The following is a 14,649-nucleotide window of genomic DNA, read 5'->3' as shown; positions in this document are numbered from 1 at the left end:
AACAGACAAATGTATAAACGTTGTTTGTAATGACGAGCAGCTTGAATGTGTTAAGCAAGAAAACCTTTTAGGTCTGTCAATTGATGATACTTTGACCTGGGATAAACATGTCAGTAAAGTATGTGGTAAAGTTGCTTTTAAGCTTTTACAGTTAAAGCGCATACGATCATTCTTAACTAAGAAAGCAATGTTGACGTTTTATAATTGTTTCATTCTACCTCATTTTGATTATTGTTCGAACATATGGGGTCATTGTTCAAACACTCTTTTATCTCGTATAGAAAGACAACAGAAATCTGTTGCTAGAGTGATTTTAGATCAAGATTTTAATACTCCAAGTTATGTTTTATTTAAATCCTTAAGGTGGTTGCCAATTCGTGAAAGAGTTTCATACAATGAATCAGTTTTAATGTACAAAGTTCTGAATAACCTTGCTCCTGATTATCTTAACGTTTTTAGAGGTGTAAAGCAGATCCACGGACGTAACATAAGGTCTGCAAACAGAGAAGATCTGTATATTCCAGGGCATAGAACCCAATTTTTCAAAAGAAGTTTTATGTACAACGGGGTTAAAATATGGAATACTTTGCCTGGAGAGATCAAATCTAGCTCTTCACTTCTATCATTCAAAATAAATTGCAAGTGCCATTTTTTTTTAAATAGATGGGTTAATCTTACTGTTATGTAATTTTTAAATTTGTTTTTAGATTGTTTTACTTGTAGCGTTTTTACATTTTTTTCAGTATAAAGTTTTCTTCCTGACTTATTTTTTTAATGTAAATATTGTAAATGTTGTTATACTCGACTCTGTGTGAGAAGAGCCTCTGGCTCAACAGTTTATCGAGTTTAAATAAAGTCTAAACTTGTAATATCAATAATAATAATAATAATAATAATAATGATCATAAAACTATAATTTTGACGGAATCCGGCACATTTGCTGTTCGCAAGCGAAACACTTTCTTCCGGTAAGTAACATAATTTATCTAGGTCTACGTTGCATCGTTTAGGTGTTCGTTTGGCTGCTTCTTTCAATGCCTATAGCTATTTCAGTATAGGGCTAGCGATTCCATACATATGTCATAGCGAGGTAACAAAATTTACAGTCTCTCCATTCAGTCTCTCCATTCTTCATTCATGAATTATTTTCTCAGAAAATTGCTCGGGATTGTTCCTTCTATTACAACCCTTTTCAGAATTAGAGCGCGAAGCCACTGCAGTGAACTGCAATAAAACTGCTCACACTATAGCTGTAGCCAGTTGGCAAAGTCGACAACATTGTATGTCCCATGCAGACAGTTTGTCTGGGGAAGTTGAAATAAAAAAGAGTTGTACATGGACCAGTGCATGGTAATGTTACATAGTATCTTAATCTTGAACACAGGGTGCCAATCGTAAACTCTCATTTACAACTCGAGCCTCAGACAGAGCTAGTTTTGCCTTTGTACAAGCAGACTTTTTGGTCTTTATCAAGTAGCCTTGTTCATCACCAAAGTGGCCACGGCTACAGCTGAAACTAATTAGTGTAAGCAGTTTTATTGCAGTTCACTGCAGTGGCTTCGCGCTCTAATTCTGAAAAGGGTTGTAATAAGTCGTGGATTTTACACAGATGAAGACAATATTTTTTTCCCATCTCCATGTAGGTTGCAAATTTTACTATCGAAGAGTTAGCGTCTCCTTGTGCAAAGTTTGCGAATTCCTTTATATTGTCAATATGCTTGGAAAATGATTTCTCTACTAGTAGTTTGACCACCATGGAACAGAAAAGGATGTTAATAAGTTTCTCCTCGAGTTCAAAAAGCTAAAATTAAGGTATAGTGCGCTATGGCGGTGGTATAGATCCAGACCGACTGAACACTGATCACAATCAGAGTCAGTTTACTATGATTCCGTAGTCACATCTTATGAAAAAAACTGACGAGCAATCACATCAATTTCACGAGCACCTTTCAAAATAGTTATGTATACTTATTTTCGAGACACGACAAAAAAGGAATACGTTTTCTCGATTTGCAATATTTTTATCATGGTAGAATGCGTTTCTGGACAGTTATTCGGACTCTAAAACTTTTACAAAATGCATATATTTTTGGTCTACCACTTGTGGGGGCTTATTTTGAAGCTCGTATTCAAAGTGTTTCCATTTCAAGACGCCTTCTACTATAATGACCAGATAATACAAACAACATTTTCTGAAACAGAGATTGGCAAGACTTGTCTTACCAGAATCTTTTTCTAATTCTAAATTTAGTGTTCATGTACTGAAAGATATAAATTAATATTGAAATATCATAGCTGACAATTTTGCAGAAAGCTGGTATGACAAGTCTTTCATGGTTCAAAAAAAGATTACGTATAGTGGTTTAAAGTTTGGTTTGAAAAAAAGGGTGATGCAGTCATCAAAACAGTTTAGGCTCCCCAACCAAATTTACATTTTTGGATAAATAAAAATTACGGGTGGGTATTATCAGACGTATGTCAAACGCAAAATGTTGAAAGTGACCGGTCGATAGACGTAATCTCCAAAGATCTACGGTAGAAAACCAGAAGAAACTGAAAATTATAACCTGCCATCATTGCTCATAATGTAAACAGAAAGTTTTAGATAAAATAATGGTTTTCAAGTATCTCTTGAAATGGCTTCTCTCGATTCTAAGTGACTACACCCTTCGGTAAAAAAGGAAAGAACTAAACTCTCAATTTCAAACTTTGTAACTGTTGTCAAACAGATGTCTGTCGTCGGTGATGACGTGTACGACGTATGCATAAGTACATTATTTGATCTTAAATCACATGATTTTGTACTCTGCTGTGCCCCTTACTTTAACGGGTCAATGTATTTTTAGCAAAACATATCATATTTAACGACAATATTTGTTGTGCCAATCTAATAGTAGTGTACAGTTAGAGACTGCGGTTCATGGTAAGTAGGCACTCACACTAAGTTGTTTTACTCTTGTCGAAAACGGCCTTAGACCTATGATCGAAGAAGGAGGAGAGTGTTGACGACTTTGTCACTTGCGTGGAAACATTGGTGACACATCCCTCGAGCCTGTTTTCGACGTTCTTATAATTCACGTAGCAATTGTTTTGGCCTGTACAATGAAATCTAGTTTTTATTGGAGACCATCGTACGCCTCCTACATGATAGGTCATACATATCTGCACATCGGTAATCTGTATGATACAAGAATTGTTGTTCCTACAGTTGTGCCGTAAGTGGTTGAACTGATGGCTAAAATTAATGATTGAGGTACAATTACAATAAAATAAAGATTCTGAAGTAAATACATAACAAGTAAAGGCACAGACTGAATTCAACTGAAGTACATGTATTCGGTCGGTTAGTGGACCCATTAATGTCCAACTAGCGATTCTTCATTAAATTCACATCTAAGTATGTATCTTAGGGCCAACAAGCGTTAAAGGAAGTAATTCTAATCGGGTATGCCAGATAGAGGATTGCTGATCACCAACAATGAGTATAGCATTTTTATAAGTATTATGAGAAGATATAGTTTCCACGTTTAAGAACGCACAATTTTGTATATTTGTCAGTATGAATTCCGTGACACAAACTTTGTCAGTTCAGCATCTCAAACGTCGACAAAACATTAAGACAGACTGCACATAGGGACTGGCATTCGGACTCTCGAGCAATTACAATACATTTTTGGTCTACGAGTTGTGTGGACTCATTTTGAAGCGTGCGGGAAAACTATTAAGGTTTCATTGGCTTGTTCTGTGAAAATAGAGAATTTCATTTTTCTATATTGAGCTAACACAGGGATGGCAATTATTTTGAATTTCAGGTGTAAATACTGGGTAATTTGCTTCTGTAGTCCAAATTTTGCACGATGACCACATCCCCGGATTTTATTCTTTATTTCGAAAGGCAATTGTTTAAAGTTTCGTCGAGGAAAGTGTAAGCAAAAAGATTAAGTCTTTGCATTTCGAGGCGACTTCTACTTTAATGACCCGATAATACAAACAACATTTGGTAAAACAGAGATTGCCAAGACTGATCTTATCAGGATTTTTTCTTATTCCAAATTTAGTGTTCATGTACTGAAAGATATAAATTGTTATTGACGCATATCATAGCTGCCAATTTTGTAAAAAGCTGGTATGACAAGTCTTTCATGGTACAAAAATTGATTACGTAGTGGTTTTAAGGTTTGCAAAAAGGGAGAAGCAGTCATCAACACTGTTTATGCTCCCCTACCAAAGTTACATTTTTGGATAAATGAAAATTACGGCTAAGTATTATCAGATCTTACGGTAGAAAACCAGAAGAAATTAAACATTACAACCTGCCATCATTGCTCATAATTTAAAAAAGAAAGTTTTTGAGCAAATGACGGTTTTCAAGCCTCTCTTGAAATGGCTTCCTTCGGTTCAGAGTGACGTCACCGGTCCGTTAAAAAAACAGGAAAGAACAACACTCTCGACAATTTCAAACTTTGTAATTAATGTCAAACAGATGTCTGTGTTTGGTGGTAACGTGTATGACATATGCATAAGTACAATTTTTTTCTAAAATCACATGATTTTGTACTCTCGTGTGCCCATTACTGAAACGGGTCAATATGTCTTTGGCGAAACGTATCATATTTTACGGCAATATTTGTTGTGCGAATCTTACAGTTGTGTACGGTTTGGGAATGGGTTTCATTGTAAGTAGGCATTCACATTAACTTCTTTTACTATTGTCTAGAACGGCCTTAGACCTATGATCTAAGAAGTAGGAGAGTGTTGACGACTTTGACACTTGCGTGGAAACATTGGTGACACGTCCCTCGAGCCTGTTTGCGACGTTCTTATAATTCACGTAGCAATTATTTTTGCCTATTCAATGAAATCTAGTTATCGTAGTAGGGAAAAAGTTGGCCAGGAATCGATAACGAGAATTAGTCAGTTTTCAAAAGACCAGCAGCTAGATTAATCCGTCAATTTCCATAACAATCTTTCTCTGAATCATATCGGGTGTAATTGTATTATTGACAAAACTATAAACTATGAAATACCTTCCTGTTTTTAATGTCTGGTACAAATTAAACTTAATACCTTGCAAAATATAGATTTCATTGAAAGGCATCTGGTGAATGGCGTTTCTAATACGTTGACGAAAATTACTGTTTATCTTGTGTTCGCTAAGAGTCCTTTCAGGATGTTTTGACGTCATTTATATAATGGCAACTTATAATTGAAACGCATGTCAACAAAGTGCCTTCCATTTTTATTGGAGACCAGCGTACGCCTTCTAGTTGGTAGTTCATACATATCTGCACATCGGCAATCTGTATGATACCATGATATGTGTTCCTATAGTTGTGCTATGAGTGGTTGAACTGATGGCTAAAATTAATTATTGAGGTATTGTGGTGTTATAATAAAATAAAGATTCTGAAGTAAATATACAACAAGTAATGGCACAGACTGAATTCAACTGAAGTACATGTATTCGGTCGGTCAGTGGACCCGTTAATGTCCAACTAGTGGTTTTTGATTCATGAAATTCAGATTGAGGTATGTATTGTTAGGCCAGCAAGCGTTAAAGTAAGTAATAAACGGGTAGGCCAGATAGAGGATTGCTGATCACCAACAATGAGTAAAGCATTCTTATAAGTATTATGAGAAGATATAGCTTTCCACGTTTAAGAACGCACAATTTTGTATATTTGTCAGTATGAATTTCGTGACACAAACTTTGTCAGTTCAGCATCTCAAACGTCGACAAAACATTAAGACAGACTGCACATAGGGACTGGCATTCGGACTCTCAAGCAATTACAATACATTTTCGGTCTACCAGTTGTGTGGACTCATTTTGAAGCGTGAGGGAAAACTAATAAGGTTTCACTGGCTTGTTCTGTGAAAATAGAGAATTTCATTTTTCACCATTGAGCTAACACAGGGATGGCAATTATTTTGAATTTCAAGTGTAAATATTGGGTTATTTTCTTCTGTAGTCCAAATTTTGCACGATGACCACATCCCCGGATTTTATTCTTTATTTCGAAAGGGAATTGTTTAAAGTTTCCTTGAGGAAAGTGTAAGCAAAAAGATTAAGGTAGCTACATACCTTTTTGACACTTTCAGATTTTTATTTTTTTCTCAATTGAACACGTCCCAAACCCCGATAAAGTATACATTTTCTGAAAGCCCTGATATAGAGCTATCCGACCAAGTACAGTACACGGTCATTATTTTCATAAGAGTCACGTGACAAGCGTTTTGCTGCACCTTCCAAAAACCGGTTTTTCCCGCCTTATGCGAACACGCTGCAAGATTTCCGGTTGGAATTTCTTCATTGACAAGCCTTGACAATATCCTTCAAAACCATGTCTGCGATTTTTTCCCGGAGGCTCCATTCATATTATATGGCGTGATAATTAAAATTCCTTGAAAAGCACCTTCATCTAACACCTTTAAGAGCGCATTAAAAAAAACAAAGGCGTATAAAGAAAATCCCAGACACGGTTTTGAAGGATATTGTCAAGGCTTGTCAATGAAGAAATTCCAATCGGAAATCTTGCAGCCTGTTCGCATAAGGCGGGAAAAACCGGTTTTTGGAAGGTGCAGCAAAACGCTTGTCACGTGACTCTTATGAAAATAATGACCGTGTACTGTACTTGGTCGGATAGCTCTATATCAGGGCTTTCAGAAAATGTATACTTTATCGGGGTTTGGGACGTGTTCAATTGAGAAAAAAATAAAAATCTAAAAGTGTCGAAAAGGTATGTTGCTACCTTAAGTCTTTGCATTTCGAGGCGACTTCTATTTTCATGACCCGATAATACACACAACATTTGGTGAAACAGAGATTGGCATGACTGGTCTTGTCAGGATTTTTTCTGATTCTAAATTTAATGTTCATGTAATGAAAGATATAAATTGTTATTGACGCATATCATTGCTGCCAATTTTGTAAAAAGCTGGTATGACAAGTCTTTCATGGTACAAAAATTGATTACGTAGTGGTTTTAAAAAGGGTTTTAATAAGGTTTGAAAAAGGGAGAAGCAGTCATCAACACTGTTTATGCTCCCCTACCAAAGTTACATTTTTGGATAAATAAAAATTACGGCTAAGTATTTAATATTATCAGACGTAAGTCAAACGCAAAATGTTGAAAATGACTGGTCGATAGAATTAAACTCCACAGATCTACGGTAGAAAACCAGAAGAAATTAAACATTACAACCTGCCATCATTGCTCATAATTTAAAAAAGAAAGTTTTTGAGCAAATGTCGGTTTTCAAGCCTCACTTGAAATTGCTTCCTTCCGTTTAGAGTGACGTCACCGGTCCGTTAAAAAAAACAGGAAAGAACAACACTCTCGACAATTTCAAACTTTGTAACTAATGTAAGACAGATGTCTGTGTTCGGTGATGACGTGTACGACGTATGCATACGTACAATTGTTTTTCTAAAATAACATGATTTTGTACTCTCGTGTGCCCATTACTGAAACGGGTAAATATGTCTTTAGCGAAACGTATCATATTTTTCGGCAATATTTGTTGTGCGAATCTTACAGATGTGTACGGTTGGGGAATGGGTTTCATGGTAAGTAGGCATACACACTAAGTTTTTTACTCTTGTCGAAAACATTGGCCTTAGACCTAAGATCTAAGAAGGAGAAGAGTGTTGACGACTTTGTCACTCTTGTCGAAAACATTGGTGACACGTCCCTCGAGCCTGTTTGCGACGTTCTTATAATTCACGTAGCAATTATTTTTGCCGATTCAATGAAATCTAGTTATCGTAGTAGGGAAAAAGTGGGCCAGGAATCGATTACGCGAATTAGCCAGTTTTAAAAAGACCAGCAGCAAGATTAAACCGTCATTTTCCATAAAAATCATTCTCTGAATCGTATCGGATGAAATTGTATTATTGACAAAACTATAAACTATGAAATACCTTCCTGTTTTTAATGACTGGTAAAAGCTAAAGTTAATCATTTACATACCTTGCAAAATATAGATTTCATTGAAAGGCATCTTGTGAATGGCGTTTCTAATACGTTGACGAAAATTACTGTTTATCTTGTGTTCGCTAAGAGTCCTTTCAGGATGTTTTGGCGTGATTTAATTATGGCAACTTATAATTGGAACGCATGTCAACAAAGTGCCTCCCATTTTTATTGGAGACCAGCGTACGCCTTCTAGTTGGTAGTTCATACACTGCAAATTTTTCTGGTTTGCCGGCCAGCTAAATTCAAGCCAAAAATAAACCAGCTTGTTTGTCAGTAAACGGGTTGTTTCGAGTTGTGAATTTTGGCTTATATTTGGCTTTCTGGCATGCCAAGTCTGGTTTCTGTGCATGCCAGTTTGGGTTTTGATACGGCATATATACATGCCAAGTACAGATCACTTCAGCTTGCCAGTTAGTACTAAAGAATGGTTTACAGGCAATCCACTATTATATGAACTAGGCTTGCTAGCAAGCCATGTTTAAGATACTGTGGCTTGCCCATATACCAGATAATGCTAAACAGTAGCTTATTTTTAAACCAATACCACACTTCCATGGATCAATAGTAAGCCAATTCTGGTTCCATCTGGTTTGAAGATAAGCCAACATTACTGCAATGTGGCTTACAAACAAACCAATTTCTGACTAATTCTGCAAACCACTGTAAGGATTCCTCTGGTTTACCAACAAGCCATTCCAAGCTGGCTTGCAGGCATGCCAATCTATGGCTTTTTGTAGGGCTTGCTGACAAACCAGTTCAATATTAGCCATATTTCCGGGGGGGAGGGGAGGGGGGAGGGATAATTATTTCTGACCATCCTTCAAATTTAAATTGGATGTCTTCAAATTTTGTAGACACAGAGGAGGATTATCATCCCATGGAATGGCCTATTGGGTCCTCTATGTGATGGAGCTACACAAAGCAGGACTGTAAAATATCTGAAACACAAACAACAGCTGAAATAGTTAGAAATCCTGCAAGCTACATTAAAAAAACAACAACAATCATCAAAATGAATTTCAGACTAACATTTATTGCAATTTACAAGAAATGAAACAGTCTTTGTTGCAACATAATTGAATCTAATACTTACAAGGGAATACTAAAAATGACATTCTTATGAATGCTACTTGTAAAATCATACTGATAACATAATTTAATGAATCTGATGCAAAATTGCTAGCTGTTTCACTGGAAATCCCCTGTACACTGCAGACCACTCATAATTGTCAGCCCATTTACTTCTCATTCCAGCTTTGTCAAGCCAGAAGTACTCTACAAATTGAAATGTTCCTTTCACACATCTGATGTAATCAAAGTTTGAAACCCTACATAACTAAGCAACCTAGCACAACATTGTCTCTTTCCATGCTGCAGAATATAACACCTTCAAGAAACAACACAAACTGTTTCCTCCTTTATAGACGAGCACACCTAAACAGGGCTGCTGCTTTGCATCTCCTCCACAGAATGTGAGTTTCCAGCATCCTGCAATATAAAAGATGCAAACATTCAAACTCTGCGGTCCAAGATGAGCTCCTGGTAAAACACTCAGTGCCCAGCTACTTGTACAATGAGGGCAAGGCCTAGAAACTGGTATGTTAGGGAATTTGCACAAGTATATAACAGTCATGTTCTTAAACACATATTTGACTGCAGGAACACAATTTTCAAGTCTTTCTTGGTGCATCAATAATCTGACATGACTGCTCAGGGCAAGTCTCTCAGTATGACAAAGATAGCTCTTACAAGTTACTGTCAATGTCATAGGCTTGCTGCAACAGTGCACTGGCAAAAAGTGTGTGAAACTACGGAGTGAATTTCACGATAATGAATTTCAATTCAAGAATATCAAAATGATTATTACAAGACAAGATATATCAGAGTCACAGTGCAATGTCCTTTTGAGACTTGCAAAGAAGTTAGTAGACCTTTGAGAAAGCATTTTATCACTCTGGCTATGCAACCCTCATCATTGATGATATACTTCACATGTATGTAGTTTGAAATAAGTAAATGAGGCTCCATTAACTGTAACTTTTGTCTACTTCTTCAGTATTTCAGTACTGTTTATCAACTACAATTTCTTGGTCTACTTTCCACAGCATACTAAAATGCCAAGTTTTATAGCCTGTATATTTGATCATTTTTATAATTGACTAATGAAGTTTTCAACAATAACAATGCTACATGTACATACTGTATTGAGTAGCTAAACATTGGGGATTTCATCATGCTTCAATGACTTGAATGGGAAACTGCAGTTGATAAGCAGAACAATTGTACTGGACTGTTCACACACTAGGTACATGGATGTAAATGCAGCTGTGCTAGTTATTTTTCTGACTATGCTATACTGGGGATATTATTTTAATAGCTGGTAGTCTCTGTTGCTTCTCAGGGCTGGTACAGCTGTGTGTACATCCCTGAACCAGCCCTCTGAAGGTAACAGGGTTGTATGAATTTTCAAGTGTAGTGTTACACAATGCCAATGCACTGAATCTGACAGTAATCAAATCCAGCATATTGAAAGCTCAATCAGCTGTAACTTTTAGCAATTTGCAAGTAATTTTATTTTGTGCAAAAAAACTGCAGTTTCTTGTTCTACTTCTTAAGGCATGATGAGTGTCAAACATACATTATCAACCCAGTTCATATGTGCATATTTAGCATTGTTACTGTTGAAAATCAAATTTCAGTCTGGAATACACCCTTTGTGCCAGTCCTGAGGGGACATGGAACTATGGGAAAATACTAACCGGACGTGCGGTAAAACATACGACCTATACTTTAACATGGAAAGGTGCAATTTTCGAGTGAAAAAAAGTGAAATACGAAGTGAATATTTATGCTACAACAAGAAAACACCTAGTGGTGCATTGGACTAGCTTAGGTAAGTGCTTGTGTGCATTGTTTAGCAAAGTAATATTTTATAACTGTAGATATCGGTGATTTTTGGCACGCAAAGCGGGCGAGTTGTAGACTTTCATTTCACTATGTACAATGTATGACGGCGTAACATGGCCAGTATGTCAAAATCTTCAGAATTATGGGTAAAAATTCAAAATTTTAACGAATTCATACTTTGTTGACTTATGTTTTCATTGCTGTGTTTTTATTTTTGAAATTTTTTGAAAAAAATTGAACATTCACGTAAATTTGTTTCCGCTGAGCTACTACGGGTCCCTTAGATTCGGGAAGCGCACAGTCATCATACCGGCGCTACTGTCAGCAGGGCCATGTGACACAGTTTGCGTCACCCACTCTCGTATTGAGTCTACAACTTGGCCGCATCGCAGGCTGAAAATCGCCGATATCTACAGTTATAAAATAATACGGAGCTAAACAATGCACATGAACACTTACCAGAGCTAGTCCCATGCACCATTAGGTGTTTTCTTGTTGTAGCATAAATATGCATTTCATATTTCACTCACTTTTTCCGCTCGAAATTGCACCGTTCTGTGTTAAAGTATAGAAGTCGTCATATGTTTTACCACACTTCCGTTTAGTATTTTCCCATAGTTCCATGCCCCCTGGCGACAGGCGCAAAGGCTATATAGAACTCATTTGTCAACAACAACAATGGTTGTTAAACATGTACACAGTACACTGTCAAGCAGAATATTGGTATTCATGAGACTGTTATATAGCTATCAAAACTGCAGTTTGTACACACAACAATGAAGATTCAAAATTGCTAAAATTTACAGCCAATGTGCCTTTACTAATTTGCACAGAATTATGGTAACAAATTTTTTCAACAAGCAATACTTACGTCAAAACCATAACCATTTGTCCAACTGCAGTTTTTCCACAAAAGACACTCTTGAGAACCGAGAAGTTTGATGCCTGTTTAACAATCAGGAAAATGGTAAATTATGTCAATTCTATTCTACTTCTATACATCAGACTAAGATTCAATATCATAAACTAGGTGCATGCAAGTGCCTCCCCTCATATGATTGATTATTATACACCTGCTTCTGTAACCTATTGAGTTTCGTTGTACAGTAAGTTTCAGTATCAGAGGATGCAGAGTCAAATAACTTTGTGGCGCAGTACAATAACATTTGGTGTCATTGGACGCTATTTGACATTTGCCCTCAAAAAACCTTTACGTCAGTGCAGGGAAAAAGGAGAGATGATTTTAAATTTTTAACAAAAAGTATACTTCTAAACATTCAGTACTTCACAACGTTACAAGTGGTGAATCAAAACCCTGTGAATTAGAGTTAAATTATGCTGCTGACCTACAATTTCTATCATGTACACTGTGCTGCGCAGGTTTGAGTTTAGTTGACACGCTGAATGTGTTCTCAGTTTGCTTGCAATCGCCTGGTGAAGTATGTGACGGGCATCCCAAAAACACTTTGACTTTTTTGCGGAAAAATTGGACCAAAAAAGGTGTATAATAATAATGCTATTCACAAAATACCGAGATTTATGTCCTTCTACATCGTACGCTTTAGCATAGTCCGAGAGGCGTAGCATCGAGGACAATACCTCCGCTGCACTATGTACTCGGACATAAATCCCAGAATTTTGTGAACAACCTTAAATTACAATAATAAGTGTAATGCTTATCATGTATGTTGTGTGACTACGACAAAGATATGTCACAGATATGTAATAACAGCTGAAATTTGAACAAAACCCACATTGTTAGAGTAATATGTGGAAATATGAGGAACATTCACGCCTAACATGATTATTATCGCTGCACACAACGATATTTGATCACCTATTATATTCACTTTCTGAGTTCCACCATATCTGAGGGCAGAGTCTTCATTCTGTTTCCACATTGTTTAGAGAATCCATTGTTAATTTGTGGAGCTGAAGGCATTTTCTGTATCAAGTATATCATGCCCTGGACCATCTGTTGAAAAAGAAACAAATAAGTATCTATTACCAGTAAGTGGAAGTCAATGGTCAACATTTGTACGTGAAGTTATTTGCTGGAAATGAATCACTTTAGTATGTACCTGTCTTGAATGACAAGATGGCTCACAGGATTTGTGTAAACAATGACGTTGAAGGACCCAAGTTAAAATCAAGCTGTGGAAACATAAAGTTGCCTTGAATAACAGAATCAACCATTACGTCATTTCGGACAAATGATTTGTGAGGTATGTTTGTCTGTATTAAATCATCTAAGTTGCCAGGTCGAGGTTATTATCAACATAACCAAGAAATATCATTCATGAAACAGTCTAGTATTGAAAGAATGGTATGAGGATACCTGCATCTACACCATGGCAAGTCAGTTTGCCGTCATGAAAGCCATACAAACACCGTATAAAAGGGACACACACACATCAGGCCCATTTGTTACATCCTTGGCAATCATCATTGATATGAATATATGCACTAGCTGCAAAATTTGAAGCGCTACGGTGAGGCGATTGGGGAGTTTTGGTTTTTGCGACCTCACTCACCAGTAGCACTACAATGCCGACGGCCGTGTAGAGTTCCACCACATACATGAAATAAGCACATCCCACTGGACGAGGCGTGTTGATGTGAAATGCTACATATTTGCTGAATTTGGTCGTACCATGGAGGTAGCCCTACCTCCATGGTCGTACCGATTATCACTACTGAAGACAAACACTACACAACACTAACCTTGTCGTTTATGGGGTTTGGAATTTGTTCAAACATGTCGATCGCGTTCCATAAACCATGGATGTAATTTTTTTTACATCCATGCATAAACATTGACTGAGCGTAGGGCATCCGTGTTTCACTGAGCCGCCTGTACCGAAGTTGAATGGCGGCTCCCAGAAATGTTTTCGGAACGCGATCGAAGTGTTTGAACAAATTCAAGCCCGGTATAAATTAATGACTTTGCACATCTTACACGGAATATAACACGGAATAAAGCTTACTTGCCTCAAATTCCAAAGACGTCGGTTCTTTCTTTCTACCTCCATGCACAGATCTAGCGGGACTTAGCTGCAAAATTGTAGCGCTACGGTGAGGCGGTCGGTGATTTTTGGTTTTTGCGACCTCGCTCACCAGTAGCGCTACAAGGCCGATGGCCCTGGGGAGTATCATATAAGCGCGTCGTACTCGACCAGGCGTTTTGATGTGGAATGCAACATATTTACTGCATTTGGTCGTACCGATTTATCACTACTGAAGATTAAACAGTATACTGCACTAACTTTGTCATTTATGGGGTTTGGAATTTGTTCAAACACGACGATCGCGTTCTGAAAACATTGAGCGTGGGGCGTAGGCGTTTGTGGGAGCCGCCATTACCGGAAGTTCGTAATGACGGCTCCCAGAAATGTTTCGGAACGCGATCGTCGTGTTTGAACAAATTTCAAACCCCATAAATGACAAAGTTAGTGCAGTATACTGTTTAGTCTTCAGAAGTGATAAATCGGTACGACCAAATGCAGTAAATATGTTGCATTCCACATCAAAACGCCTGGTCGAGTACGACGCGCTTATATGATACTCCCCAGGGCCATCGGCCTTGTAGCGCTACTGGTGAGCGAGGTCGCAAAAACCAAAATCACCGACCGCCTCACCGTAGAGCTACAATTTTGCAGCTATAGCGGGACTGTGCTCCATCGAGTGACTCGATGCATGGTTGAACCATGGAGGTAGTACCATGGTTGAACGAATGAACACAAATACATGTAGTTTCGCTGTC

General features: G+C 37.4%; 1 long non-coding RNA gene across 1 annotated transcript; it reads right to left on the bottom strand.

Moving 5' to 3' along the window:
• Positions 1-8,992: 8,992 nt before the first annotated feature.
• On the bottom strand, positions 8,993-13,945 carry LOC139137495 (uncharacterized). Its single transcript, XR_011553398.1, has 4 exons — positions 13,878-13,945; positions 12,724-12,861; positions 11,758-11,831; positions 8,993-9,467 (listed from the first exon to the last, which is right to left on the bottom strand). It is a non-coding gene; the product is annotated as an uncharacterized lncRNA (long non-coding RNA).
• Between the last annotated feature and the right edge of the window lie 704 nt (positions 13,946-14,649).

Source organism: Ptychodera flava, chromosome 7 (genome assembly GCF_041260155.1).
Source record: "Ptychodera flava strain L36383 chromosome 7, AS_Pfla_20210202, whole genome shotgun sequence".
NCBI lineage: Eukaryota > Metazoa > Hemichordata > Enteropneusta > Ptychoderidae > Ptychodera > Ptychodera flava.
The sequence above is the reverse complement of the archived record's forward strand: the minus strand, read 5'-3'. Positions and strand labels throughout refer to the sequence as shown.